The sequence below is a fragment of the Leopardus geoffroyi genome, chromosome C2, assembly GCF_018350155.1.
Source record: "Leopardus geoffroyi isolate Oge1 chromosome C2, O.geoffroyi_Oge1_pat1.0, whole genome shotgun sequence".
NCBI classification, from domain to species: Eukaryota; Metazoa; Chordata; class Mammalia; order Carnivora; family Felidae; genus Leopardus; species Leopardus geoffroyi.
The window spans coordinates 117,182,550-117,206,920 of NC_059333.1; the positions used below are offsets into that span (position 1 = coordinate 117,182,550).

A 24,371-nucleotide genomic window follows, 5' to 3' on the forward strand; every position below is an offset into this window, starting at 1 on the left:
GGGCTAGCTATGCTCTGTGTGTGTGTGTGTGTGTGTGTGTGTGTGTGAGTGTGTGTGTTCCAGTTATGCACAGATGTTTGTTATAGTTTTCTGGGTGCTGTGAACAAAGGTGATGCTCTATTTCCTGCTGTCCTACAACTTCCATAAAAGAAGTATAACTTCAAAGCACTGTTTCTGGAGTATATAGTTCTACCTTTTTGAGGAAATGAAAAAATTTTGAATCTGATCAGTTTTTATTGTTGGGTTTTTTTTAATTTTTTAAGTCTTTGCAACTCAGATATTACTAATCAGGGCTTTGCCTTATTTCAAAACTTCCAAGAAAGTCATAGACTTTCAAATGTCCTATGTTATTGGCAGTATTAAAGAATGATGAAAGCAGGCCTATGTATGGTAAAAATACACTTTTCTAATGGAATATATGTGATACTGTGGTAGTATATTATCCAAATGCTCATTTCAATTCTATTACTTTTTAGTAATGCTTGGCTGTTTATTAACGGTATAGACTATGCTAGTGTTTCAGATCCTTCTGCTTCTTCAAGTCTAACCTACACTATTTATTCCACTGCAATATTCACTTTTAAATAATTATGCCTTTAAATACCTTGATATTCTTTCTCTAGACACACACACATACACACACACACACACACACAATCACACACTACGCACACACTATTCGAAATCCTGGCTACCATGAAGAATAACAGGATATAAGAACACAAAAAGCTCTACCAGGCTATTGCCAGGTCTCTTAGAGCATTCTCAAGGGTTCTTTCAGCATTTTTTTGCTTTCCAAGTCCAGTCTTCCTGAAATATTTTCCATAACTGAGTGCCCCCATACTATAGGAGCTGTGCACCATGATCTCTAATTTAGCACCATTTTCTGATCTATACGTTACTGTTTACATTAAGCGTGGTATCTTTGGCAATCAATTTTAATGGGCAGGTATTAACTTTCAATAGTGGCCTCCATATAATGACAGTTGCGAAGACCGTTGCAACAGAATGCTCCTAAATTAATCTGCCAGTTTGACCCAGTAACCGACATGCATACTAAAACACTGATGTGAATTGAAAATAAAATAACTGCACTTGACAGATAGAATAGTTTAAGTGATTTCAAATTAACCACATCCCACTGACCGCAAGTGAAGAATGTGTGCTTTCCCCTGTAATGAAACATGCTCTGGGGGCTCATTATACGGAGTGGAGTAAGTAAATCCAGAGCAGAGTAATTGATGCCGGAGAAGAGAGAGTGACAGCTACTTAATGATTCTCAAACCTATACATTAAAGCGATCACGAGCATTTCATATGTTATTTTTCTCTTTTCAATTTTGGAACATTATCAGCTTAAAACTGGACTGTGTCAAAATTTTAAAACTCGATACAGCTCTTAAAAATTAATCACACGGGGCGCCTGGGTGGCGCAGTCGGTTAAGCGTCCGACTTCAGCCAGGTCACGATCTCGGGGTCCGTGAGTTCGAGCCCCGCGTCGGGCTCTGGGCTGATGGCTCGGAGCCTGGAGCCTGTTTCTGATTCTGTGTCTCCCTCTCTCTCTGCCCCTCCCCCGTTCATGCTCTGTCTCTCTCTGTCCCAAAAATAATAAACGTTGAAAAAAAAATTAAAAAAAAAATTAATCACAATAAAGACACATTGAGTGCTTCAGGTGCACAACTAATAAATGCTGTTTTACTTTTGAAAAAAATCTAACGTTCTCACAACATTGGTTCTCTTCTATTCCTCTAAGATCTCATGTAATAATTATTACCTGAATTGGTAAACCTCCTTAGTTTTATTAAAAGTGTAAAAATCTTGGGGCTCCTAGGTGGCTCAGTTGGTTGAGCGTCCGACTTCGGCTCAGGTCATGATCTCGCGGTTTGCGAGTTCGAGCCCCGCCTCAGGCTCTGTGCTGACAGCTTGGAGCCTGCTTTGGATTCTGTGTCTCCTCCTCTGTTTGCCCCTCCCCTGCTCATGCTCCATCTCTCTGTCTCTCAATAATAAATAAACATTAAAAATTTTTTTTTAAATAAAAAAAGGGTAAAAATCTTATTTCATGCGTATGTTGTGTAGATTTGGCTTGTTTTTAGGACATCCAAATATTGTTGTCAAAATATTTTAAAGAGTGGAAATATTGAAATATTTAAAAATTAGGCCAAAATTTTATTTAATTGGCTAACATCAAGTTCATGCTGAGGAACAGTTGAGTAGTTGAATGAAGGAAATCTACAGCCTTCCATTTGATCTAATGAAAATATAGTTGGCAGAATTTCTATGCAGGAAATGAAGTTACCCAGGCTATTTGGTTTATTCAATCAGGTAAGATTTCTCAGGGGTTGTGTTTTACCATTCAGGGTTGTGTTTTCCATAACATTATGGAAAAAAATGGTACAACAAATTTGCTCTTAATGAACACGGGATGTGAAAGACATCAATATATAATTTTTATTTTATTTAATTACACCCCGAGAATTGACTTTCAGGCATTTTAGGTTCATGGCCACATTTATCTACTCTCATTAGATCACTGGAACAGCATATGAGTGACTATGATTGTTGTTCTTTTCCTCTTTCATTCAGTAAGCAGTAATTGATTCTTAGTATTTGCCAGTTCCTCTACTAAATGTTCTAGAGTGGGCATTCTAGAGTGAAGGATGGGGATATGCAAAGGCACACAGTTAGCAGAGTAGGTAATCCATTTGGAAAACCGAAAGTGAATGGGTAACATGCCATCTTGGGCTGTGTGGAGGTGAGGAGGCCAGAAAGAGAGACAAAGTAAAGAAGGCACTTAAAAATGGTTTTCTGAGGAATTTTTCATGCATATATTCATTCATTCACATTTTAGCACATATTTATATGCCATGCAATGTGCCTGGCACTGGAGACACAATGACAAACACAATTCTCAATGACACCAGATCAAAGGTATGAGCAACTATATTCTAATTGTTTATTATTTATAGGAGAGGCAGATAATATGTGTTCCTTTACAGGGAAATTTTAGAAACATGGGATGAAACCCCCAGATCACTCAGGGGATTACAGAAAATTTCCATAGAAAATTAGCATACAGAAAGAGATCTGAAATCTACCTGAGAATTAGCCCAATGAATGGGGATGAATAGTGGGGAGAGTGTTCTAAAAAAAGGGAACATTATATGAGAAGGCCTCTAGGCAAGCAGGCATAGTAGATGCTGTATGGCTGATACTTACAGGATTAGTGGCAGAGACAAATGTGAGAAGTAAACCTGGAACGATAATCAGGGATTAGTCCATACAAGCCTTGTTAGCGTAAGGAGTTTGGACTTGTGCTTAGCACAGGGAGGGATCTTAGAAAATTTTTATGCTGAGGTATGATAGATGCAAGCTTGTACTTATGCAAGCTTTGAGGCAGCATTACGTATTGGAAGGGCTGAATGAGGGAGAAGAGCAGTTGGTACTTATACTAGTATTCTGTAGTTAGGAGATGATAGAAACTTTTATTATTAAAGAAATGATGATGGAGCTGAAGAAAAATGAACAGAATTATAAGATAGAATGGATTAAGAATTGACTGTTTTATTCACTGGTTAGCTATGAGAAGGGTAAGACGGGGTCCTGGATAATGCCCAGGATTCTAATTCAGGTATCTGGGAGGATGATTGTGACATTCACATAGATGGGGGGAAAAAAGGGAAGTTGTAGCCATGGACAAATGATGAGTTTGGTTTTGGATCTGGTGAGCTGAGGTCACTGGAAGCATGTAAATGTCTAGTAGGCATTTGGGTATATGAATCTGAAACTCTGGAGAGATGTACAGAATAGGAAAGGAGTTGGAAGTACTACGGAGATGGCAATTGAAGCTGAGAGAGAATTCTACTTAGTTAAGTAAGTAGAAGGGGCTGTGAAAGCAACACAATTACGGCCAGACGTAGGATGAGAATTAAGAGGACACAGACTCACAGGCCCAGAGGAAAAGAGTATTTCAAAACCATCAAGTGCTACAGAACAGACTGAGAAAGGAACACTGGATTTACCAATGATGGTATTGGCACAGTTTCCATAATGTAATGGATGGGGATGGACAGTGGAGAGAGTGTTCTAGAAAGAGGGAATCACACACAAGAAGATCAGAGATAAGTAGACATAGTACAGGCTTGGAGAACTGAAAAAATATGGTGTATGCTTAAAGGATGAGCGGAAGAGACAAATGTGGGAAATAAATTTGGAGCAATAACCAGAGAGTAATAAATTAATGAATGTGTGTGGAATGACTAAAGACTGCAAAGAAAACAAAAAAACTGTGTAACAAAGGCAGAAAGAGACACAGATAGCAGGCATTCCATATGGATCAATAACATTTAGTGTTAAGTCTTTCCAGACAGACTTAAATAGGTTTAAATCTTGATGGGAAGGAACCAGTAGAGAAGGTTGAAGAAAAAAAGTTGACCTATAAGGCTATGGTTGTTGGAGAGGAGAGATGTGAAGCCAGGTAAAGTGAAACCCATGTACCTGCTATTCGAGGGGAAATGAGAGGCTCACGGCAAAAAATGATATGAGTGTGGTGCCTCTCACCTCAAGCAGAGAGAGGTACTCCATTTATTTGGGTGAAAGCTTGGCTAGAAGACTGGTAGATTACAGCATAACAGAATTATTATTTTCTAAATAATACTGTAAAAGTCATGTTAAGAGATAAAACATTATTTTTCCCATCAGTCTCACATAGAGTGACTTAGATAATCTTTGAAAAAAAAGAACTCATATTTATTGTCTGAAGTAGTAATAGTCATGTGAGGGTTTCATTTCCAACCACTTGAAACTGATGCAAAAGTTCGTGGTGAACCAAGAAAGGATGGAGACCTGTATTCCTGTATTTGCCTTTGGGCAAATACGTTATCCTGATGGGGGAGGAGGACTGAAACAGAAGATCACACTAATGATAGGAAAATTAACTGGGGTGGGAGAAGAGTTAAATATTGAGGAAGCATTCACGTACAATTATTTTCTAAAGGTTTAACCTCTGGAGTGATTTGTGATATAAAGCAGATTAGATAAATTAAATACACAATTCTCAAAGACACAAACCCTATGCTTTGGGATAAGTCTAAATCTATTTCAGCATTTACTTATTTGTTCTGTAGAAGATGACTGAGGTGGCCTTTAGTAAAATGGTTGGCATGCCCTCTTTTGCACCTTGACCATAATTGTTTGGAAAATACCTTCTTACCACATTGTGGAAGACCAGGGGAAGAGAAATACAAACCAATACATTGTATTTTTCAATTGCACTTTTCAAGTTTGGGGAGGATACAGAAGAGATGAAAATTTCATACTGCTGGTGGGAGTATAAAATGACATTAATTCTTTTAGAAAACTGGTAGTTTTTTTTTTTTAAGAAATTTGAGCATTTATGTACCTTAAGATCTTAAAATTCTACTCATAGGTATTTATCCAAGAGAAAGAAAGACTCAGAAAACTTGTACACAAAAAATGGATAGTGACTTAATTCATAATAGCCCCAAACTGGTAAAAAAAAAAAAAAAATAATCTAAATATCCATCAGTTGGAGAATGGATAAACATACCATGTCATATACAATGGAATATGACTTAGAAATAAAAAGAAATGAATGCTGTCTTGCAAAATATGGATAAATCTCAAAAACAGGCAGAACCACAGATGACACAAAAATGTGCATACTATACGATTCCACTTCCATGAAGTTCTAGAATAGGAAAAACTAAAATATGATGATAGAAGTTAGAACAGTGACTAGTTCTATATGTAAGTAAAAGACTGACTGGAGAATGATTAGAGGGAATTTTTGGAGCAATGAAAATGTTCTTTAACGATGTTTGGGTTATGTGGGTATATGCCTTTGCTAAAACTCACCAAACTACGTGTAAGAGCTTTATATTAAACTGTATGTAAATTATTTCTCAAAAATTATACTTTTGAGCACACATATACAGTTTCATTAATAAAATTCACACAGAATTAGTGCTATAAGACACTAATATCCAAATTTTTTTCAAAATTAACTGCTGAGTCTTTCTTCAAATGAAATCTTACTGATTAAAAACAACATATAAAAAAGTAACCTTAAAGGCAGAGCTGATGAAGGTAAAAACAAACAAACAAACAAACAAACAAAAACACAATGATGTATCACTGCACACATGTCAGAACGGCTAAAATAAAAAAAAAAAAATGCAAGAAACAAGTGTTGACCAGAATGTGGAGACACAGGCACCTTTGTGTACTGTTGGTGAGAATGAAAACCGGTACAGCCACTGTGGAAGACAGTAGTATAAAGGCTCATCAAAAAATTAAAAATAGAGGGGCGCCTGGGTGGCGCAGTCGGTTAAGCATCCAACTTCAGCCAGGTCATGATCTCGCGGTCTGTGAGTTCGAGCCCCGCGTCGGGCTCTGGGCTGATGGCTCAGAGCCTGGAGCCTGTTTCTGATTCTGTGTCTCCCTCTCTCTCTGCCCCTCCCCCGTTCATGCTCTGTCTCTCTCTGTCCCAAAAATAAATAAACGTTGAAAAAAAAATTAAAAATAGAACTACCATATAATCCAGTAATTGAACTACTGGATATTAATCCAAAGAATGTGAAAACACCAACTTGAAAATTTGTTAACGTTTATGTGTTTTTGAGACACAGAAAGAGACAGAACATGAGCAGGGGAGGGGCAGAGAGAGAGGGAAACACAGAATCCTAACCAAGTTCTAGTCTCTGAGCTGTCAGCACAGAGCCGGACGTGGGGACTTGAACCCATGAACTATGAGATCACAACCTGAGCTGAAGTCAGAAGCTTAACTGACTGAGCCACCCAGGCACCCCTGAAAGCACTAATCTCAAAGGATATATATGCACCCTTATGTTTACTGCAGCATTGTTTACAATAGCCAAATTATGGAAGCAGCCCAAGAGTCCATCAATAGGTGATATGTATAGATATCTCTACATATATCTATAGATATGTATATCTATATACGTGTATATCACATGTATATATATGTATATATCTATATCTATATCTATGTATGTATATATGTGTGTGTGTATGTATATATATAATGGAATATTATTCAGCCATAAAAAGAATGAAAATTTGCCATTGGCAACAACATGGATAGATCTAGAGAGTACAATGCTAAGCAAAATAAGCCAGTCAGAGAAAGACAAATACCTTATGATTTCACTCATATGTGGAATTTAAAAAATGAAACAAATGAACAAAGGAGGAAAAAAAAAAGAGATAAACTGAGAAACAGACCCTTAACTATAGAGAACAAACTGATGGTTACCAGAGAGATGGGTGGGGGGGATGGGTGAAATAGGTGAAGGGGATTAAGAGTACATTTATCTTGATAAGCAATGAGTAATAAATGGAATTGTTGAATCACTATATTGTACACCTGGAAACAATATAACACTGTATGTTTTCTACACTGGAATTTAAATAAAATAAAAAAAATAAAGCAAAATTTTCAGAAGCACTTAAATATAGGGTAAATATTAACAGATCTAAGGGGGAAAATAGATAACAATATAATAGTAGGAAAATTTAATACCCCACTTTCATCACTGTCTAAGTGTCATACAGACAGAAAAAAAAATCAATAAGGAACCATAAACTATGCATTTGACCACATAGACTTAACAGATATAAACAGAATATTCCATCAAAGAAGCAAAAGAATACACATTCTTCTGAATCACACATGAAATATTCTCAGGATAGATCATGTTAGGCCACAAAAGAAGATAATACATTTAAGAAGATCTGAAATCATATCAACTACCTTTTCAAATCACAATGGTATGACACTGAAAATTAATTTCAAGAAAACTGGCAAAATCACAACTGTGTGGAGATTAAACAACATGCGGATGAAAGGAAATAGGAGACATTTAAAAATACCTTGAGAAAGGGGCTCCTGGGTGGCTCAGTCAGTTAAGAGTCCAATTCTTGGTTTCAGCTCTGGTCATGATCTCTCAGTTACATGAGTTCAAGCCCCCCATCAGGCTCTGAGCTGAGAGTGTGGAGTCTGCATGGGATTCTCTCTCTCTCCCTCTTTTTCTGCCCCTCCCCCCGCTCACACTGTCTCTGTCTCTTTCAAAATAAATAAACTTAAAAAAAATTTTTTTAAATACTTTGAGAAAAATGAAAATAGAAACATATGATACTGAAACTTATGGGATGCTGCAAAACACTTCCATAAGGGAAGCTCATAGCGGTAAATTCCTACGTAAAGAAAAAAGAAAGATTTCAAATGAACAAAACTTTACACCTCAAAGAACTAGAAAAAGACGAACAAATGGAACCTAAAGTTAGTAGAAATAAGGAGGGTAAAGATCAGAGTAAAAATAAATGAAATAGGGACTAAAAAGGCAATAGAAAAGATAAATGAAAGTAAGTGCTGTTTTTTTGAAAACATCAACAAAATAGACAAGTGTTTAGCCAGAATCATCAAGAAAAAAAAAAAGAAGTCTTATTTTTTTAAAAAATTAGAAATGACAGAAGACATTAAAATTTTATACCACAGAAATACAAAAGGATAAGAGACTATGTAAACAACTGTATGCAAAAAAAAAAAAAAAAAAAAAAAAAAAATAGAACAGCCTAGAAGAAATGTAGGAGTTCCTAAGAACATACAACCTTCCAAAACTGAATCAGGATGAAATAGAAATCTAAGCAGATCTGTTGGTAGTAAGGAGATTAAATCAGTAATCAAAACCTTCCAAATAAAGAAAAGTCCATCACCAGATTGTTTCACTGGTGAATTCCACCTAACATTTTAAAATGAATGAATACTAATTCTTCTCAACTCTTCCAGAAAATAGAAGTGAGAACATATTCAAATTCATTTTACAAGGCCAGCGTTACCCTGATATCAAAGCCAGAAAAGGACATAACAAGAAAATTATAGGTGAATATCCTTGATAAGCATGGATGCAAATAACCTCAACAAAATATTAGTAAAGCAGATTCAACAATACATTCAAAGGTTCATATGTTATTAAGTGGGATTTATTCCTGGGATGTAAGGATGGTTCCACATCTGCATATCCGTGTGATACACCACATTTTTGAAATGAAAGATAAAAATTATACTCTCATCTTAATAGAAAAAACATTTGACAAAATTCAACATTGATTTATGAGAAAAACTCTCAACAAAATGGCTATAAAGAAAACATACTTCAACATAATAAGGTCTATATATGACAAACCCCAGATATCATACACAATGAATGGTGAAAAGCTGAAAACTTTTTCTCCAAGATCAGGAACAAGACAAGCATGCCCACTCTCACCACTTATTTTCAGCACAGTACTGGAAGTTATAGCCAGAGCAATAGGACTGAACAAACAACAAAACAAAATAAAAGACCTCCAAATCAGAAAGAAAGATGTAAAACTCTCCCTATTTACAGATAACATATACAGAAAACCTTACTCTACCAAAATGCTGATAGAACTAGACAATAAGGGGCGCCTGGGTGGCCTAGTCAGTTGGGTGTCTGACTTCGACTGAGGTTATGATCTCACGGTTTGTGGGTCCGAGCCCCACGTTGGGCTCTGTGCTGACAGCTTGAAGCCTCGAGCCTGCTTCTGATTCTGTGTCTCCCTCTCTCTCTGCCCCTCCCCTGCTCACGCTGTCTCTCTCTGTCTCTCAAAAATAAATAAATGTAAAAAAAAATTTTTTAAAGAACTAGACAATAAATTCAATAAAGTTTTAGGATGAAAAACATTAATAAAAATCAGTTGCATTTATATGCAATAATAATGAACTCACAGAAGAAAATAATTTAAAAAACCTCATTTGTAACAGGACCAAAAGTAGTAAAATACCTAGGAATAAAGTTAACCAAGGAGGTAAAAAGCCTGTGCACTGAAAACTCTAAGACATTCAATTGGAAGCAATTGAAGATGACACAAATAAATGGAAAGATATTTTATTTTCATGGGTTGGAATAATGAATATTGTTCAAATATCCATACTACACAAAACAATCTTCAGATTCAATATAATCCCAATCGAAATTCCAATGGCATTTTTCACATAAAACAGAACCTTCAAATTAGTGTGGAACCACAAAAGTCCCAGAATAACCAAAGCAATCTTGAGAAAGAAGAACAAGAAGGCAGCATGCTTCCTGATTTCAAACTATATTATGAGGCTATAGTAATTAAACCAGTATAGTATTAATATAAAAACAGAAAAATAGGTGAATAGAATAGAGCCCAGAAATGACTCACATATATGTGACCAATTAATTTAAAGCAAAAGAGCCAAGAATATACAATGGGGAACGAAGGGTCTCTCCAATAAGTGGTACTAGGAAAACTAGACAGCCACATGCAAAGGAGAAACTGGGTTACTATCTTACACCAGACACAAAATCAACTCAAAATGGATTAAAGACTTGAACATGACTCGAAACCATAAAATTCTTAGAAGAAAATCTAGTGGTTAGCTCCTTGACATTGATTTTTGGATTTGACAACAAAAGTAAAATAAATACATGAGTACATCAAACTTAAAATCTTCTGCAAAGCAAGGGAAATTGTCAACAAAATGGAAAGGCAATCTACAGAATACAAGAAAATATTTGCTCCTATATGGCAAAAATATTTGCTCCTCGATGGCAAAAACAGTCCATTTAAGAAGTAGGCAGAGAATCTGAATAGACAATATTCTAAAGAAGACATACAGATGGCCAACATATTCATGAAAAAGTGCTTGACGTCACTAATCATCAGGGAAATGCAAATCATCTCACATCTGTTCAAATGGTTATTATCAAAAAGACAAGTAATAAATGTTGGCAAGGATGTGGAGAAAGGGAAACTCTTGTGCATTGTCAAAGGGAAAATGTGAAGCCACTGTAAAATGTTGCAGCCACTGTGAAAACAAATACGGAGGTTCCTCAAAAATTTTAAAATACAACTATCCTATGATCCAATTCCACTTTGGAGTATTTATCTAAAGGAAATAAAAACATTACTTGAAAAGACATTTTCACCCCCCATGTCCCTTTCATCATTATTTATATAGTCAAGGTGTCCATTGATGGATGAATGGATAAAGAAAATGTATACAGGAATATTATTCAGTCATAAATAAAAGGGAAATCTTGACATTTGCAACAACATGGATGGAGGGTGTAGGTGGGTGAAATGAGTTATAATGGTCAAAAGGTAGAAACTCACAGTTATAAATAAATACTTCATGAAGATGTAATATATAGAATGGTAACTACAGTCAATAATAATTGTATATTTGGAAGTTTCTAAGAGAGTAGATTATCACAAGAAAATCTGTAACTATATGTGATGAAAGATGTTAACTAGACATATTTTGCTGATTATTTCACAATATATACATTTATCAAATCATTATGTTGTATACCTGAAATGAATAGGCTGTATTTCAGTTTTATCTCAATGAAAAAAGTAAAATAAATCTCTTTCTCACTCACTCTTTGAAGCAACTCCAGAAAAACTATAGGTTCCTAGTCTTCATCTAGAATTGAGAAATGGCTAAGCTAGGATGCTGCATATTATATGAGATTTTAGTTTGAAATGTCTGCTCCCCATTAACCAGGGGACTGTTGTAGGCAGAATTCTAAAATGTCTCTTGAGGTTACTGCTCCACTGTGTACAGTTTGGATAATCCCCAAAACTAAGAATATGATGTGATATCACTCCTGCGATTAGGTTATGTTGCATGACACAATTGACTTTAAGAAGGAAAAAACATCCTCAGTGGGCATGACCCCTTAATTTCAGCCTTGTTTGACACCCTAAGCAGAGAACCCAGCCACATGGTGCTCAGACCTCTGACCTGTGGAATTATGAGCTAATAAACAGGTGTTTGATATAAGCTAGTAAGTCTGTAGTAGTTTGTTATTTGGCAATAGAAAACCACAATAGGGGCGTTTGGGTGGCTCAGTCGGTTAAGCATCCGACTTTGGCTCAGGTCATGATCTCATGGTTTGTGGGTTCGAGTCCCGCATTGGGCTCTGTGCTGACAGCTCAGCTTGCTTTGGATTCTGTGTCTCCTTCTCCCTCTGCCCCTCCCTGACTTGTGTTCTGTCTTCTCTGTCTCTCCAAAATAAATAAATGTAAAACAAAAATGTTTTTTAACTACTACAAAGACCTTTGATAAATTACATAATCATTCTGTTTTCTCACTAGTAGAATAAAAGTAATAATACTATTATGCATTTGCCTTGAGGATTAAATACAATAATTACAATAAAGCACTTACTTGAGTTTTAATGAGTGTCAGTTGCTACCTCATTGTGTTGTTTTGAGAATTCAGTGAAGTAATAGCCAGAAACTCCTCGGCATAATACGTGGTACTTAGCAACCTCATAACAATATTATCAATTTATCATTGTTAGAGATACAACAAAACCAAAAACAAAAAAACTTGGCATGGACTGTATTTAGACCTCTTAGTGTTCTCTATATTTTTTCCTTTGAAACCTTTTACTTTCAACTGAAAGTTAGTAGCCAGTATATCATGACCTTAAAGTGAGCCTGGTTTGATTCTTTAGCCACCAACAATGGATTACTAACACCCAACACTTGGGTTTTTCCTTTCCAAGAAAAGTTTAGTTCTGAAACAAAATTGTACATTATTCATTTTGAGTGGGGTACCTCCATCTGTACTCAGGGTATTTATTCTACACAAAAATAACTAGAACCATATACTGAAATAAAAAAAAAACCTACCTCAGATTCCAGTTTTGTTACAGAGAAAGGGAGGGTAGCACTATTTTATTTTAAACCCAAGTAATGTAACTGAAGAACTTTCCACATCAACAGAATGCTTGATATCCTTATCAAATCTCTTATGAAAAGACACACAGTGAAGTATAAATCAGAGAACCATTCTTACCTATTCATTTGTATTTAATTCAGGGAAATCAGGGCTTGGGTTGTTATTCCTGAGAATCCAAATGTAACCGCATACTTGAAGGGCAAACACAGCTAAATAAATTTGGGTTTCTGGAGTTAAAAAAAAACTATTACATTAAGACTCGTGATTGAGTTCACACTATCTCTCTAAGGCAAGCACACATTTCAATGTCATTGTCTGCCACCTAACAATAACAGAAAACATCTGTATAATGGCCTATAACATTACACGGTGCATTACAATTAGAAATGTGCTGAAGTGGTGCTTTGGGGGTTTATTTATGGTCCATGAAACAAAAGATTCTATGAGCATCTCATGAAAACTTAATAGTTCAAGGAAATAAAATAAATATTTGAGTGCAACAATTACATTTTCAATGATATTATCACTAGAGAAACTTAGAACAGCCAAAAAGTAGAAATACTAGTGTTAAAAGAAACTCAGTACTAGTTAGCTGGAAATCTTTCTTATTTCAGGGGCAAGAATGACAGAGAATTATGAAAAACACATCATGCTTTCTAGGCTAATATAATTTCTATCAGTGAGTAAAATTTCTCTTAATTGATCATAAAATCAAGTCTTTAGAAGTTATGGTAAGAGCAAACATATTTTAAAACCCCAACATGTTTTAAAAGAAGAACAGAAGATTTTTTTCTATGTTGCTTTAAAAACGGGTAAGTATGAGTACCAGCATTCAATGAACTGTTTCTAATAGAAGTCAAAGTTACCCCACAGAAAAATCTTCATGTGGGAGAGCAAATAAGTTCATGAACAACATGTACTTCATTTCCAGATTATAGGTAATTGTGTACATATTTAAATTTATTTATTTTGCATGCAGGATCTCATACTCATGAAAGATAATTTAATCATCTGTACCTATTGTGAGAAAATTTATGGTGTCTAATCATATGCTCAGATTTCTCAAAGTTTCGCCTGCTGAGGGAAAAAACTACGTCATAGGAGAAGAAAAGCTTTCATTGGACTTTTACAAAATTAAAAAACGAAAGAACAGCAAAAGTCAATGACTTTAAATGATACGGTACTCATTTTTGTTATAGAAAAATTTGAAAAGACTTTATTGTACTTGAGAACTTTGCCATGGACTTCTATATTATTGTATTCATAGAAATCCATTCTATTTAATGTCCTAAAGATCATATTTGTAAAATTGTGCTGTATTTCTTTTACTTCACTGAAAAATCAAAATTAAATGGAATATTCTTTTTGATATTAAAAGAAACTATTCCTTATTAATGTATGATTAATTTTAATATAAATTAATGTATTCTTAAAAATTTATAAACAATGATTGTGTTGAAATTCAAATTAAACAGCTTTGTATTCATGATAGTTGTTGAAAACATATTTACACAGGAGACTTATATGCTATTTTATTGACTGCTGGTTGGTTTTCAGAATGGGTTTAAATTTCCTCCAAACTAATCTAAAAGACACAGGAATTTTGATAGTTCCTTGATTAAACATGCATCATTTGTAATGATTTTCCACATGATTATCCCAAATAGCCATGGAAGAACATAAAGCTGTCATTCAACAGACAATAGAAAGGGGTCAATGCCATAGTACTATCTGCTAGCAAGGAGGACTACAGTGTCCATTTGCCTGCTGTTACAGGATGTGTAGACATCGTGTTATTAGAGTCTTAATTTCAAAAGAATAGTGAGGCTACAAAAAAGTATCTGGATTTGGACAGAACAGCTCAAGAAAAAGGGATATTTTTTATTAAGATATTTTAAAGGGATACTGCTGGACAAATAGATTTTATGACTGGGATTCTTAAATTTCTTATTCTTTTGGATTTGATTCCAAATTAGAAGATAGTATTTTTAACATAATTTATTGTCAAATTGGCTTATATACAACACCCAGTGCTCATCCCAACAAGTACACTCCTCAATGCCCATCACCCATTTTCCCTCTCCTCACACTTCCCCCCATCCACCTTCAGTTTGCTCTCTGTATTTAAGAGTCTCTTGTGGTTTGCCTCCCTCCCTCTCTGTTTGTATCTCTTTTTTCTCCCTCCCTTCCCCTATGGTCTCCTAGAGAAACTTAAAAGATAATATTTTATACCAGTGAGACTTCTGAATGGATCACATGGGGAAGAACCAACTTTTTGACTTGGAGAAAAAAAAACAAAACAAAACAGAAAAGGATGGAAAAGATGGGGGGAAAGAGAGAGAAGGAAGGCAAGGAAAAAAAAAATGGAAGGGACAGAGAGAGGAAACTGGAATTATTTATTTCAAAATTACTTAAATAAGCCTATAGGAAACCTAAGTTTTAAATATCTCATGATACCATCAACCTACAACTTACCAATACCTGTTAAGAAAAAATATGTTAATGTATGGGAAACCACTCAATCATTGTCCTGTATCACGTGTGAGGCAGCGGGCTTAAGCTGGGTCATCTAGGGACTGCATACAAGTAGGTAAAGTTTAAGGAAGATGTGCTTTACTCTTGAATACTAGTGGATTGGTGGTAAAAAGTAGCTGTTTTATGGTAATGCATTTGAGTCAAACTTTTGGTAAGTGCTTCAAGGACCAATGACTTTGTAATGACTTCACTACTATACTTAAAAAATATTCAGTACTTACATTTTAGGTGTGAATTTCCTTCAGAAAATGTTGAAATCTCTCTCCCAATTCAGCAAAATGCTTTATCCTTTATATTGTTAAGTACATAACTGAAAAACAAAGGTGAATACACATCATTTAAATGATAAAAGTGATAAGAATCTGACGACATAATGTAAAGCATTAAGCAAATTAGATCACTCTATTTAAAACTCATCCCATTTCTTCTGCTCACATTCCTAATTTCTAGTATCTTGCTATGTACTTTTAATGTACAAAATGTATGATTTATTCTACCTATGCTTTATTGTCTTTCTTTTTAGCTAGAATGGATATCCTTGATGTTTTTATTTGTGCAATGATGAGTTTCACGTGGACAGATTGAAAAACTGCATGGTTACCAGAATCAGATTATGGTAAAGAGACTGGTATGCCATGCCATTTTAGCATTATTCTTTATGAGATTTAGTTCCCCTCAGGTGTACTGCCTATCACATAGTCATTCTTCAAAATTTTATATTTCAGCAATGTGAACCCTATGTTCACTACTGTGTAATGTCCCAACACGTTGCCTACAGTTCTTCAATAAATACTTAGTGAATAGTAAATAAACGAAATACCAAAGTAAGACTGTCAAAAGGCAACACAGAAAACACAGGATTGAGAAGAGGAGTAACATCACCATGATGGTAATATACATTCTTCCTGACTTCTTTCCTACTCATAAAAAGATTAACAACTATTCAAGAACAGGAAACCACTAAGAGAATCCTAGGACACAGCATCACCTGTGGTAAGCATCCATTACCCAAGACCCAGATACCAAGACAGACTGCATTAGAAAGCTAGGTGAAATAGCTACACATTGATGACATTGTCTGTCCCCCCAGACAGCACAGCGACATGAAGAGAGGATCCCCCTAAGCCCTCAGTTGTTTTTTTTTTTTTCAGTGTGAAAAAAGAGAACACAGGAAACAATCAGTCTTTCCCCCAGCACTGTGGATCATTTTCTGGGTTTCCTTACTCTGCTCTCATACCGCAAAATTGCAGGAAAATCTGTGGGACTCAACCACTGGGAATCTGTGATAGAAAAGGGGGGCAATGCTGTGTAGCAATGAGCACGTGGATCTTGACAGAGCAAGTTTACACCTGCAGTGCCCAAGTAGTAATCTCAATCAGCAGTTTGCTCATCTCCAGAGCCAAGTCAGATCACAAAAATACAGGTAAATATTACACCACCAGGATCCAAGATGGTCCTCCACAGACACACCAAATCAGTACCTATTTAAGGATCAATTCCTTCCTTGAAGAAGTACTGAGGACTGACTGAACAGCTTCTGCATAACAAAAGACAGAACACAGAGAACGCAACAGAGACAGAGGTATGGTAACAAAGGAACCCCCCCCACCCCTAAAACTGCAAACCACAGTGGAGAGGGATAGTACTGAAGGGCCATGAGCAGATTTGTCTACCCCAGAGCACGGGGGGTGGGGGTGGGGGGAAGCTACAGTTTAAAGCACAACTGCAATATAAAAAATCCATCCCTGGCACTCTGCCAAATGGCAGGAGCACTGCTAGAACTCTCTCCAGTTTGAGGAGTCTATCGAGTACCATGGTTCACATCCCCCTGCCCACTTTGATAGCGTGGACAAAAGGGTCTGGGTGCTATAGCTGGCCTACGACCTCAGTGAGCCCGAGGCACCTAGTCTACACTAGCCCCAGATGCCCCGGGGTACAGACAAAAACTGCAGCTTGAAAGAACAAGTAGAATATAAGGGAACTAGCCCTAGAACCCTGCAATACATCAGAAGAGTGGATGCAATTCTTTCTGGTTTGTAGGGGCTGGTGAGAACCATGGTTGACATTTCCTCTCCACCTTGATCGCATGGATGGGAGCAGGCCTTGGGTGAGCTGCCCATCCTACTAACTCTGTAAGCTCGGGACCCAAAGCCAACAACAGCCTCACTGGTCCCACCAAGGTGGCCCCAGTACAGCACAAACTAGCACATCTGTGATCAGTGGTTACTATAGCTCCAGCCATTTTGCCAAGGTGACACAGGCACAAACCACCCCAGAATTCATAGGTCTGTCCCACTTTGGTTCTAGACAGCTTGCTAGGGTACCCCTAGCTCACAGTGCTCTGGGACCTCCTCACTCATATCCACTTGTCCTTCCAGTTTATACTCTGTGCAGAGTGCCCTGAGGATCTTTGGCATGTGTCTGCTTTGGTTCCAGCCACCCTACCAGGGTACCTTGTGTGTGGAGTAACCTGGAACCCCTGGCTTGCACCCCACCTTGGCTCCAGCTACCTCACCAGGATGCCTCTTATGCTGAAATACCGTGGCTTGTACCCCTATCAGCTTTTAGCTATTCTTCCAGGGCACACCCTGAGCATATGTCCCTGGGAGTGCCCCATCCAGTACCCACCTAAGCTTTAGCTATCTTTCCAGGGTACCCCCTATATTGAGTGCCCTGGAATCCCCAGGCACATGCCCCACCTTGGCTCCAGCTACCCCTGCTAAGGCACCCTTTGCATGGAGAGCTCCAGAACTGCCATAGACCACAAGGACTTCGCCTTTAATAAGACCACCAGGGCTAAACTAGCACAGAGTTCTCTGGGACCGACAGCCCATTCCAGTTCCAGTTGCAGTAAGTCAAACTCATTTGGCACACAGCCTATACAGGGGATAAACATACAGAAGACAGACCCTTCAAATTTAAGAGTAGCAGCTGTTCCACCTAATTCATAGAAACAAATACAGAAAGTCAAGCAAAATGAGGAGATGGAGGAATATGCTGCAAATGAAAGAACAAGACAAAACCTCAGAAAAAGAACTAGAGGAAATGGAGATTAGCAATATGCTTGATAAAGAGTTTAAAGTATTGACCATAGGGGCGCCTCAGCTGGTTAAGCATCCGACTTCAGCTCAGGTCATGATCCAATGGCTCGTGAGTTTGAGCCTTGCATTGGGCTCTGTGCTGACAGCTCAGAGCCTGGAGCCTGCTTCAGATTCTGTGTCTCCCTCTCTCTCTGCCCCTCCCCTGTCCATACTCTGTCTCTCTCTCCTTCAAAAATAAATAAACAGTAAAAAATTTAAGAAATAAAGTAATGATCATAAAGATGCTCACCAGACTGGACAGAAGAGTGAAAAAACTCAGTGAGAACTTCAACAAAGAGATAGAAAACAAAAAAATAACTAGTCAGAATTGAAGAATACAGTAAATGGAATGAAAAATACACTGGAGAATCAAGTGTATTCAGAAGAATGGATCAACAATCTGAAATGTTGGGTAATGGAAAGCACCCAAGCTCAAGAGCAAAGAGAAAAAGGATTAAAAATGAGGATAGTTTAAAATGAGGATCTTGGACAAGATCAAGTGAACAAAAATTTGCACTATAAGGACCTCAAAATAAGAAGAGAGAGAAAGAAAGGCAGAAAAATTATATGAAGAAATAAAAGTTGAAACCCTTATAATGTGGGAAAGGAATAGACACTCATATTCAGGAAACAAAGTTCCCAACAAGCTGGAGCCAGTGAGGTCCACATTACTGCAAATAATCATAAACTGTCAAAGGTTAAAGATAAAGAAATAATTTTTAAAGCAGCAAGAGACAACCAAAAAGTTACATATAAGGGAAACTCCCTAAGACTATCAGATCGTTTAGCAGAAATTTTGCAGGGCAGAAGGGAGTGGCATGATATATTCAAAGTGCTGAAAAGGAAAAACAAAAAAAAACAACCAAGAATATTCTTTCCAGAAATTTTATCACTCAGAATTGAAGGAGAGAGAGAAAAGGTTTTCCAGACAAACAAGAGCTAAAGGAGTTCATCATCCCTAAATTGGTCTTATAATAAATGTTAAAGGGACTTCTTATGGTAAAACAGAAAAGGCCATAAACAGAAATAAGAATATTATAAATAAAAAGATGTAGAATATGAAAACATATACCTAAAATATGGAGAGGAAGTGAAAAGAAACTTCTTTTAGAATGTGTTTAAATGTAAGTGATCCTCCACTTAATATAGACTGTTATATATTTAGGATGTTATATATGCACCTCATGGTAACCACGAACATGAAACCTATAATAGATACATTAAAAATAAAAAGCAAGAAAGCCAAATAGAGAGAATCATCAATAAAAAGGAAAGAGAGCAAGAGAAGAAACAGAGAAGAAATTTTTATTTATTTTTATTTCTTTGATGTTTGTTTATTTTTAGAGAAAGAATAAGCAGGAGAGGGGCAGAGAGAGAGGGAGGTAGAGAAAAGCCCAAGAAGGCTCCATGCTGTCAGCACAGAATCTGATTCAGGGCTTGATCTCATAAACTATGAGATCATGACCTGAGCTGAGTTCAAGAGTCAGCTGCTTAACTAACTGATCCACCCAAGGTGTCCGCAGAGAAGAAATTTTTAAAAAACAACCAGAAAACAACTAACAAACTGACAATAAGTCTATACCTATCAATAATTGCTCTACATGCAAATGTCCTAAATGTTCCAATCAAAAGTAATACAGTGGTAGGATGGATAAAAAACAAGACCCATCCATATGCTGCCTATAAAAGGTTCATGTCAAACCTAAATACACATACATACTAAAAGTGAAAGGATGGAAAAGATATTCCATGCAAATAAACTTGAAAACAAAAACCCAGGGTAGAAATACATATATATGACAAAATAGACCTTAATAAAAGACAAAGAAAGGCATTACATAATGATAAAAGGATCAAATCAACAAGAAAGTATCACTACTGTAAACATATATGCAGCCAACATTCGAACACCTAAATACATTAAGCAAATATTAACAGACAAAAAGGGAATGATTGACAATAATACAATAATAGTAGAGGATATTAACACCCCATTTATATCAATGGATAGATCATCCAGACAGAAAATCAGTAAGGAAACAGTGTCTTTGAATGATACGTTAGATTAGATGGACTTAACAGATTATACATACATATAAACATTCTAGCCAAAAAACAAAACAAAACAAAACAATAGAATACACATTCTTTACAAGTGCACATGGAACATTCTCCAAGATAGATCATATGTTAGGCCACAAAACCAGTCTCAATAAATTTAAGAAGACTGAATCATACCATGCATCTTTTCTGACTACAACCATATGAAACTATAAAACAACTATAAAAAAAAAAACTAGAAAAAAACTCCACAAATACATGAAGACTAAACAACAGGCTACTAAGCAACCAATAGGCCAATAAAGAAATCAAAGAGGAAATAAAAAGCACATGTAGGAAATGAAAATAAAACAGAAGTGTGTAAAAGCTTTGGGATGCAGCAAAAATATTTCTAGGAGGGAAATTTATAGCTATCTAGGGCTAGCTACCTCAAGAAACAAGAAAGCCTCAAATACAATTTGACCTTATACCTAAAGGAACCAGAAAAAAAGACAAATAAAGCTTATGGTTAGTGGAATAAAGAAAACAAAGATCAGAGCAGAAATAAATGAGAGGTGTTTTTTTGTTTTGTTTTATTTTGAAGAAACAATATGATGAAATCAACAGCTCATTCTTTGAACAGATAAAGTTGATAAACTTTTATCCAGAGTCATCAAAAAAAGAGGACCCAAATAAATGAAATGAGGAACAAAACAAAGTAACAAACAACACCAAAGAAATACAAAGAATTATAAGAAACTATTATGAAAAATTATATGCCAACAAAATGGACAACCTAGAAGAAATGGATAAATTTCCAGAAACATACAATCTTCTATACCTGATCAGGAACAAATAAAAAAAACTCAAGAGACAAATTACTAGTAATGAAACTGAATTAGTAATAAAATTTTTCAAAACTCCCAAAAAACAAAAGTCAAGGATCAGATGAGTTCTTCATGGGTAAATTTTACCAAACATTTAAAGAAGAGCTAATGACTACTCTCCTCAAACTATTCCAAAAAAATAGAAGGAGAGGAAAGCTTCCAAACTGAATTTACAAGGTCAGCATTACCCTGATACCAAAATCAGACAACACCACTACAAAAAAAGAAAACTATAGGCCAATAAACCTGATGAACAGACACAGAAATTCTCAACAGAATATTAGCAAACTGCATTCAACACTGCATTAAAAGGATCATTCACACAATCAAGAGGGATTTAATCCAGGGATGCAAGGATGGTTCAATATTAGGAAATAAATTAACATGATATATGACATTAACAAAATGAAGGATAAAAATCATATGATCATCTCAATAGATGCAGAAAAAGCATTTGACAAAATTAAACATCAGTTCATGATAAACTCTAAACAAAGTAGGTTGAAAAGGACATTCCTCAACATAATAAAGGTCATATATGGAAAACCTATATAACTAACATCATACCCAATGGTGAAAACTGAGAGGTTTTCTTCTAAGATCAAGAACAAGACAAGAATGTCCACTCTTACCACTTTTATTCAACATAGTACTGGAAGTCCTAGATATAGGAGAGATAAGAAATAAAATGCATTCTTATCAATAAAGAATAAATTTAACTGTAACTATTTGCAGAAGACATGATACTATACATAGAACACACCAAAGGCTCCCCCCCCAAAAAAACCTTTTAGAAGTTCTAAGTAGATTAAGTATGGTTGTAACATACAAAATTAATATACAGACATCAGTTAGATTTCTATACACCTATAACAAAGTGACAGAAAGAAAACCTAAATTAACAATTGCATTTACAATAGTGCCAAGAAGAATAAAGTATTTACGAATAAACTTAACCAAGGAGGTGAAAAGATCTATAATTTGAAAACTACAAAACACTGATGAAAGAAATTAAAGATAATAGAAACAAATAAAAAGATAGTCTAAGCTCACAGATTGGGAAAATACTGTTATGTGGTCAACTAATCTATGTGTTCAACTAATCTATGACAAATTAGGCAAGAATATACAATGGGGAAATGACAATCTCTTCAATAAATGGTGCTGGGATAACTGGTCGGCTACATATAAAAGAATGAAACTGGACCACTTTCTTATACCACCCACAAAAATAAACTCATTGATTAAAGACATAAATGCGAGATGTGAAATCATAAAATTCAGAAAGAAAACAGAGTAATTTCTTTGACACTGGCCATAGAAATATTTTTTCTAGATATGTCTGGTCAGGCTAGGGAAACAAAGGCAAAAATAAACTATTGGGACTATATTAAAATAAAAAGTTTTTGCACAGTGAAAAAAGTCATCAGTGAAACAACAAATCAACCTACTGACTGGGCGAATATATTTGCAAATGATATAGTGGATAAGGTATTAACATCCAAAACATATAAAGAAATCATACAACTCCACACCAAATTAATAACAATGCAATTAAAATTGAACAGAGGACCAGAATACATATTTTTCCAAAGAAGACATATAGAGAGCCAACAGACGCGACAAGATGCTCAACATCACTCACCATCATGGAAATTCAAATAAAACCACAATGTATGACCATACACCTGTCAAAATATCTAGAATTAAAAAGACAAGAAATAACAAATGTTGGCAAGGATGTGGAGAAAAAGGAACCCTTGTACACTATTGGTAGGAATGTAAATTAGTGCAGCCACTGTGGAATATAATATGAGGTTCTTCAAAAAATTAAAAATAGAAATATCATATGATCCAGAAATTCCACTACTGGGGATTTACCCTATGAATGTAAAAACACTCAATTTAAAACAATATATGCATTCTATGTTTATTTCAGGATTATTTACAATAGCTGAGATATGGAAACAATCCATTGATTGATGAGCCATAGAGATGATGTGGTATATATACACAATGGGATACTAATCAACTATAAAAAAGGATGAGATATTGTCATTTGCAACAACATGGATGGAGATAGATGTAATAATGCTAAGTGAAATAAGTCAGATAAAGACAAACCAATAACATATTTCACTTGTATGTGGAATCAAGAAAACAAAACAAAACAAACACATACTTTTAAATATGGAGAACAAACTGACAGTTACCAGAGAGGCGGTGTGGTTTGGAGAATTGGCAAAATGGGTGAGGGTGAGTAGGAGACAGAGGCTTCTAGCTATGGAACCAATGCATCATTAAATTAACAGTTACAGCATAGGAAACATAGTCAATGTTATTGTAATAGCATTGTATGGTGACAGGAGCTATACCTATGGTGAGCATAGCATAACGTATACACTTGAGTCACTATGGTATATACATGAAATCAATGTAACATTGTGAATCAAGTATACTTCAGTAAGAAGGAAGGGAGGAAGGGAGGGAAAGGGAGGGGAAGGGAGGGGAAGGGAGGGGAAGGGAGGGGAAGGGAGGGGAAGGGAGGGGAAGGGAGGGGAAGGGAGGGGAAGGGACGGAAGGGACGGAAGGGACGGAAGGGACGGAAGGGACGGAAGGGACGGAAGGGACGGAAGGGACGGAAGGAAACTTTTCAGGCCAGGAGAGAATGGGATGATATATCCAAATATTGATTACTGGATCCTAACCACTAGACCACCAGGGAGTATCAAAATATTGAAAGGAAACAACTGTCAACAAAGAATTCTATATCCAGTGAAGCTGTCCTTCAGAAGCAAAGGAGGGATAAAGATTTCCCAAAGAAACAAAAGCTGAGGGAGTTCATTCCTACCAGACCTGCTTTTCAAGATATATTCAAGAGTATTATTTGAGTGGAAATAAAAGACGCTAGTTAACATCATAAAAACATAAGGTAGCATAGGTCTCACTGGCGATGGTAATCACACGTAGTCAGTTAGATTCTGCAATTATGGTAATAGTGGTGCATAACTCACTTAAAAATAGTTTAAAAGTTAAAACAAGT

General features: G+C 36.0%; 1 long non-coding RNA gene across 1 annotated transcript in view; it reads right to left on the bottom strand.

Moving 5' to 3' along the window:
* Nucleotides 1-24,371, bottom strand: part of LOC123611439 — a 233,729-nt gene that overhangs the window by 58,907 nt on the left and 150,451 nt on the right. The window contains exon 2 of the long non-coding RNA XR_006718670.1: nucleotides 15,543-15,631. This is a non-coding gene — a long non-coding RNA (uncharacterized LOC123611439). The remainder of the gene's footprint in view (nucleotides 1-15,542; nucleotides 15,632-24,371) is intronic.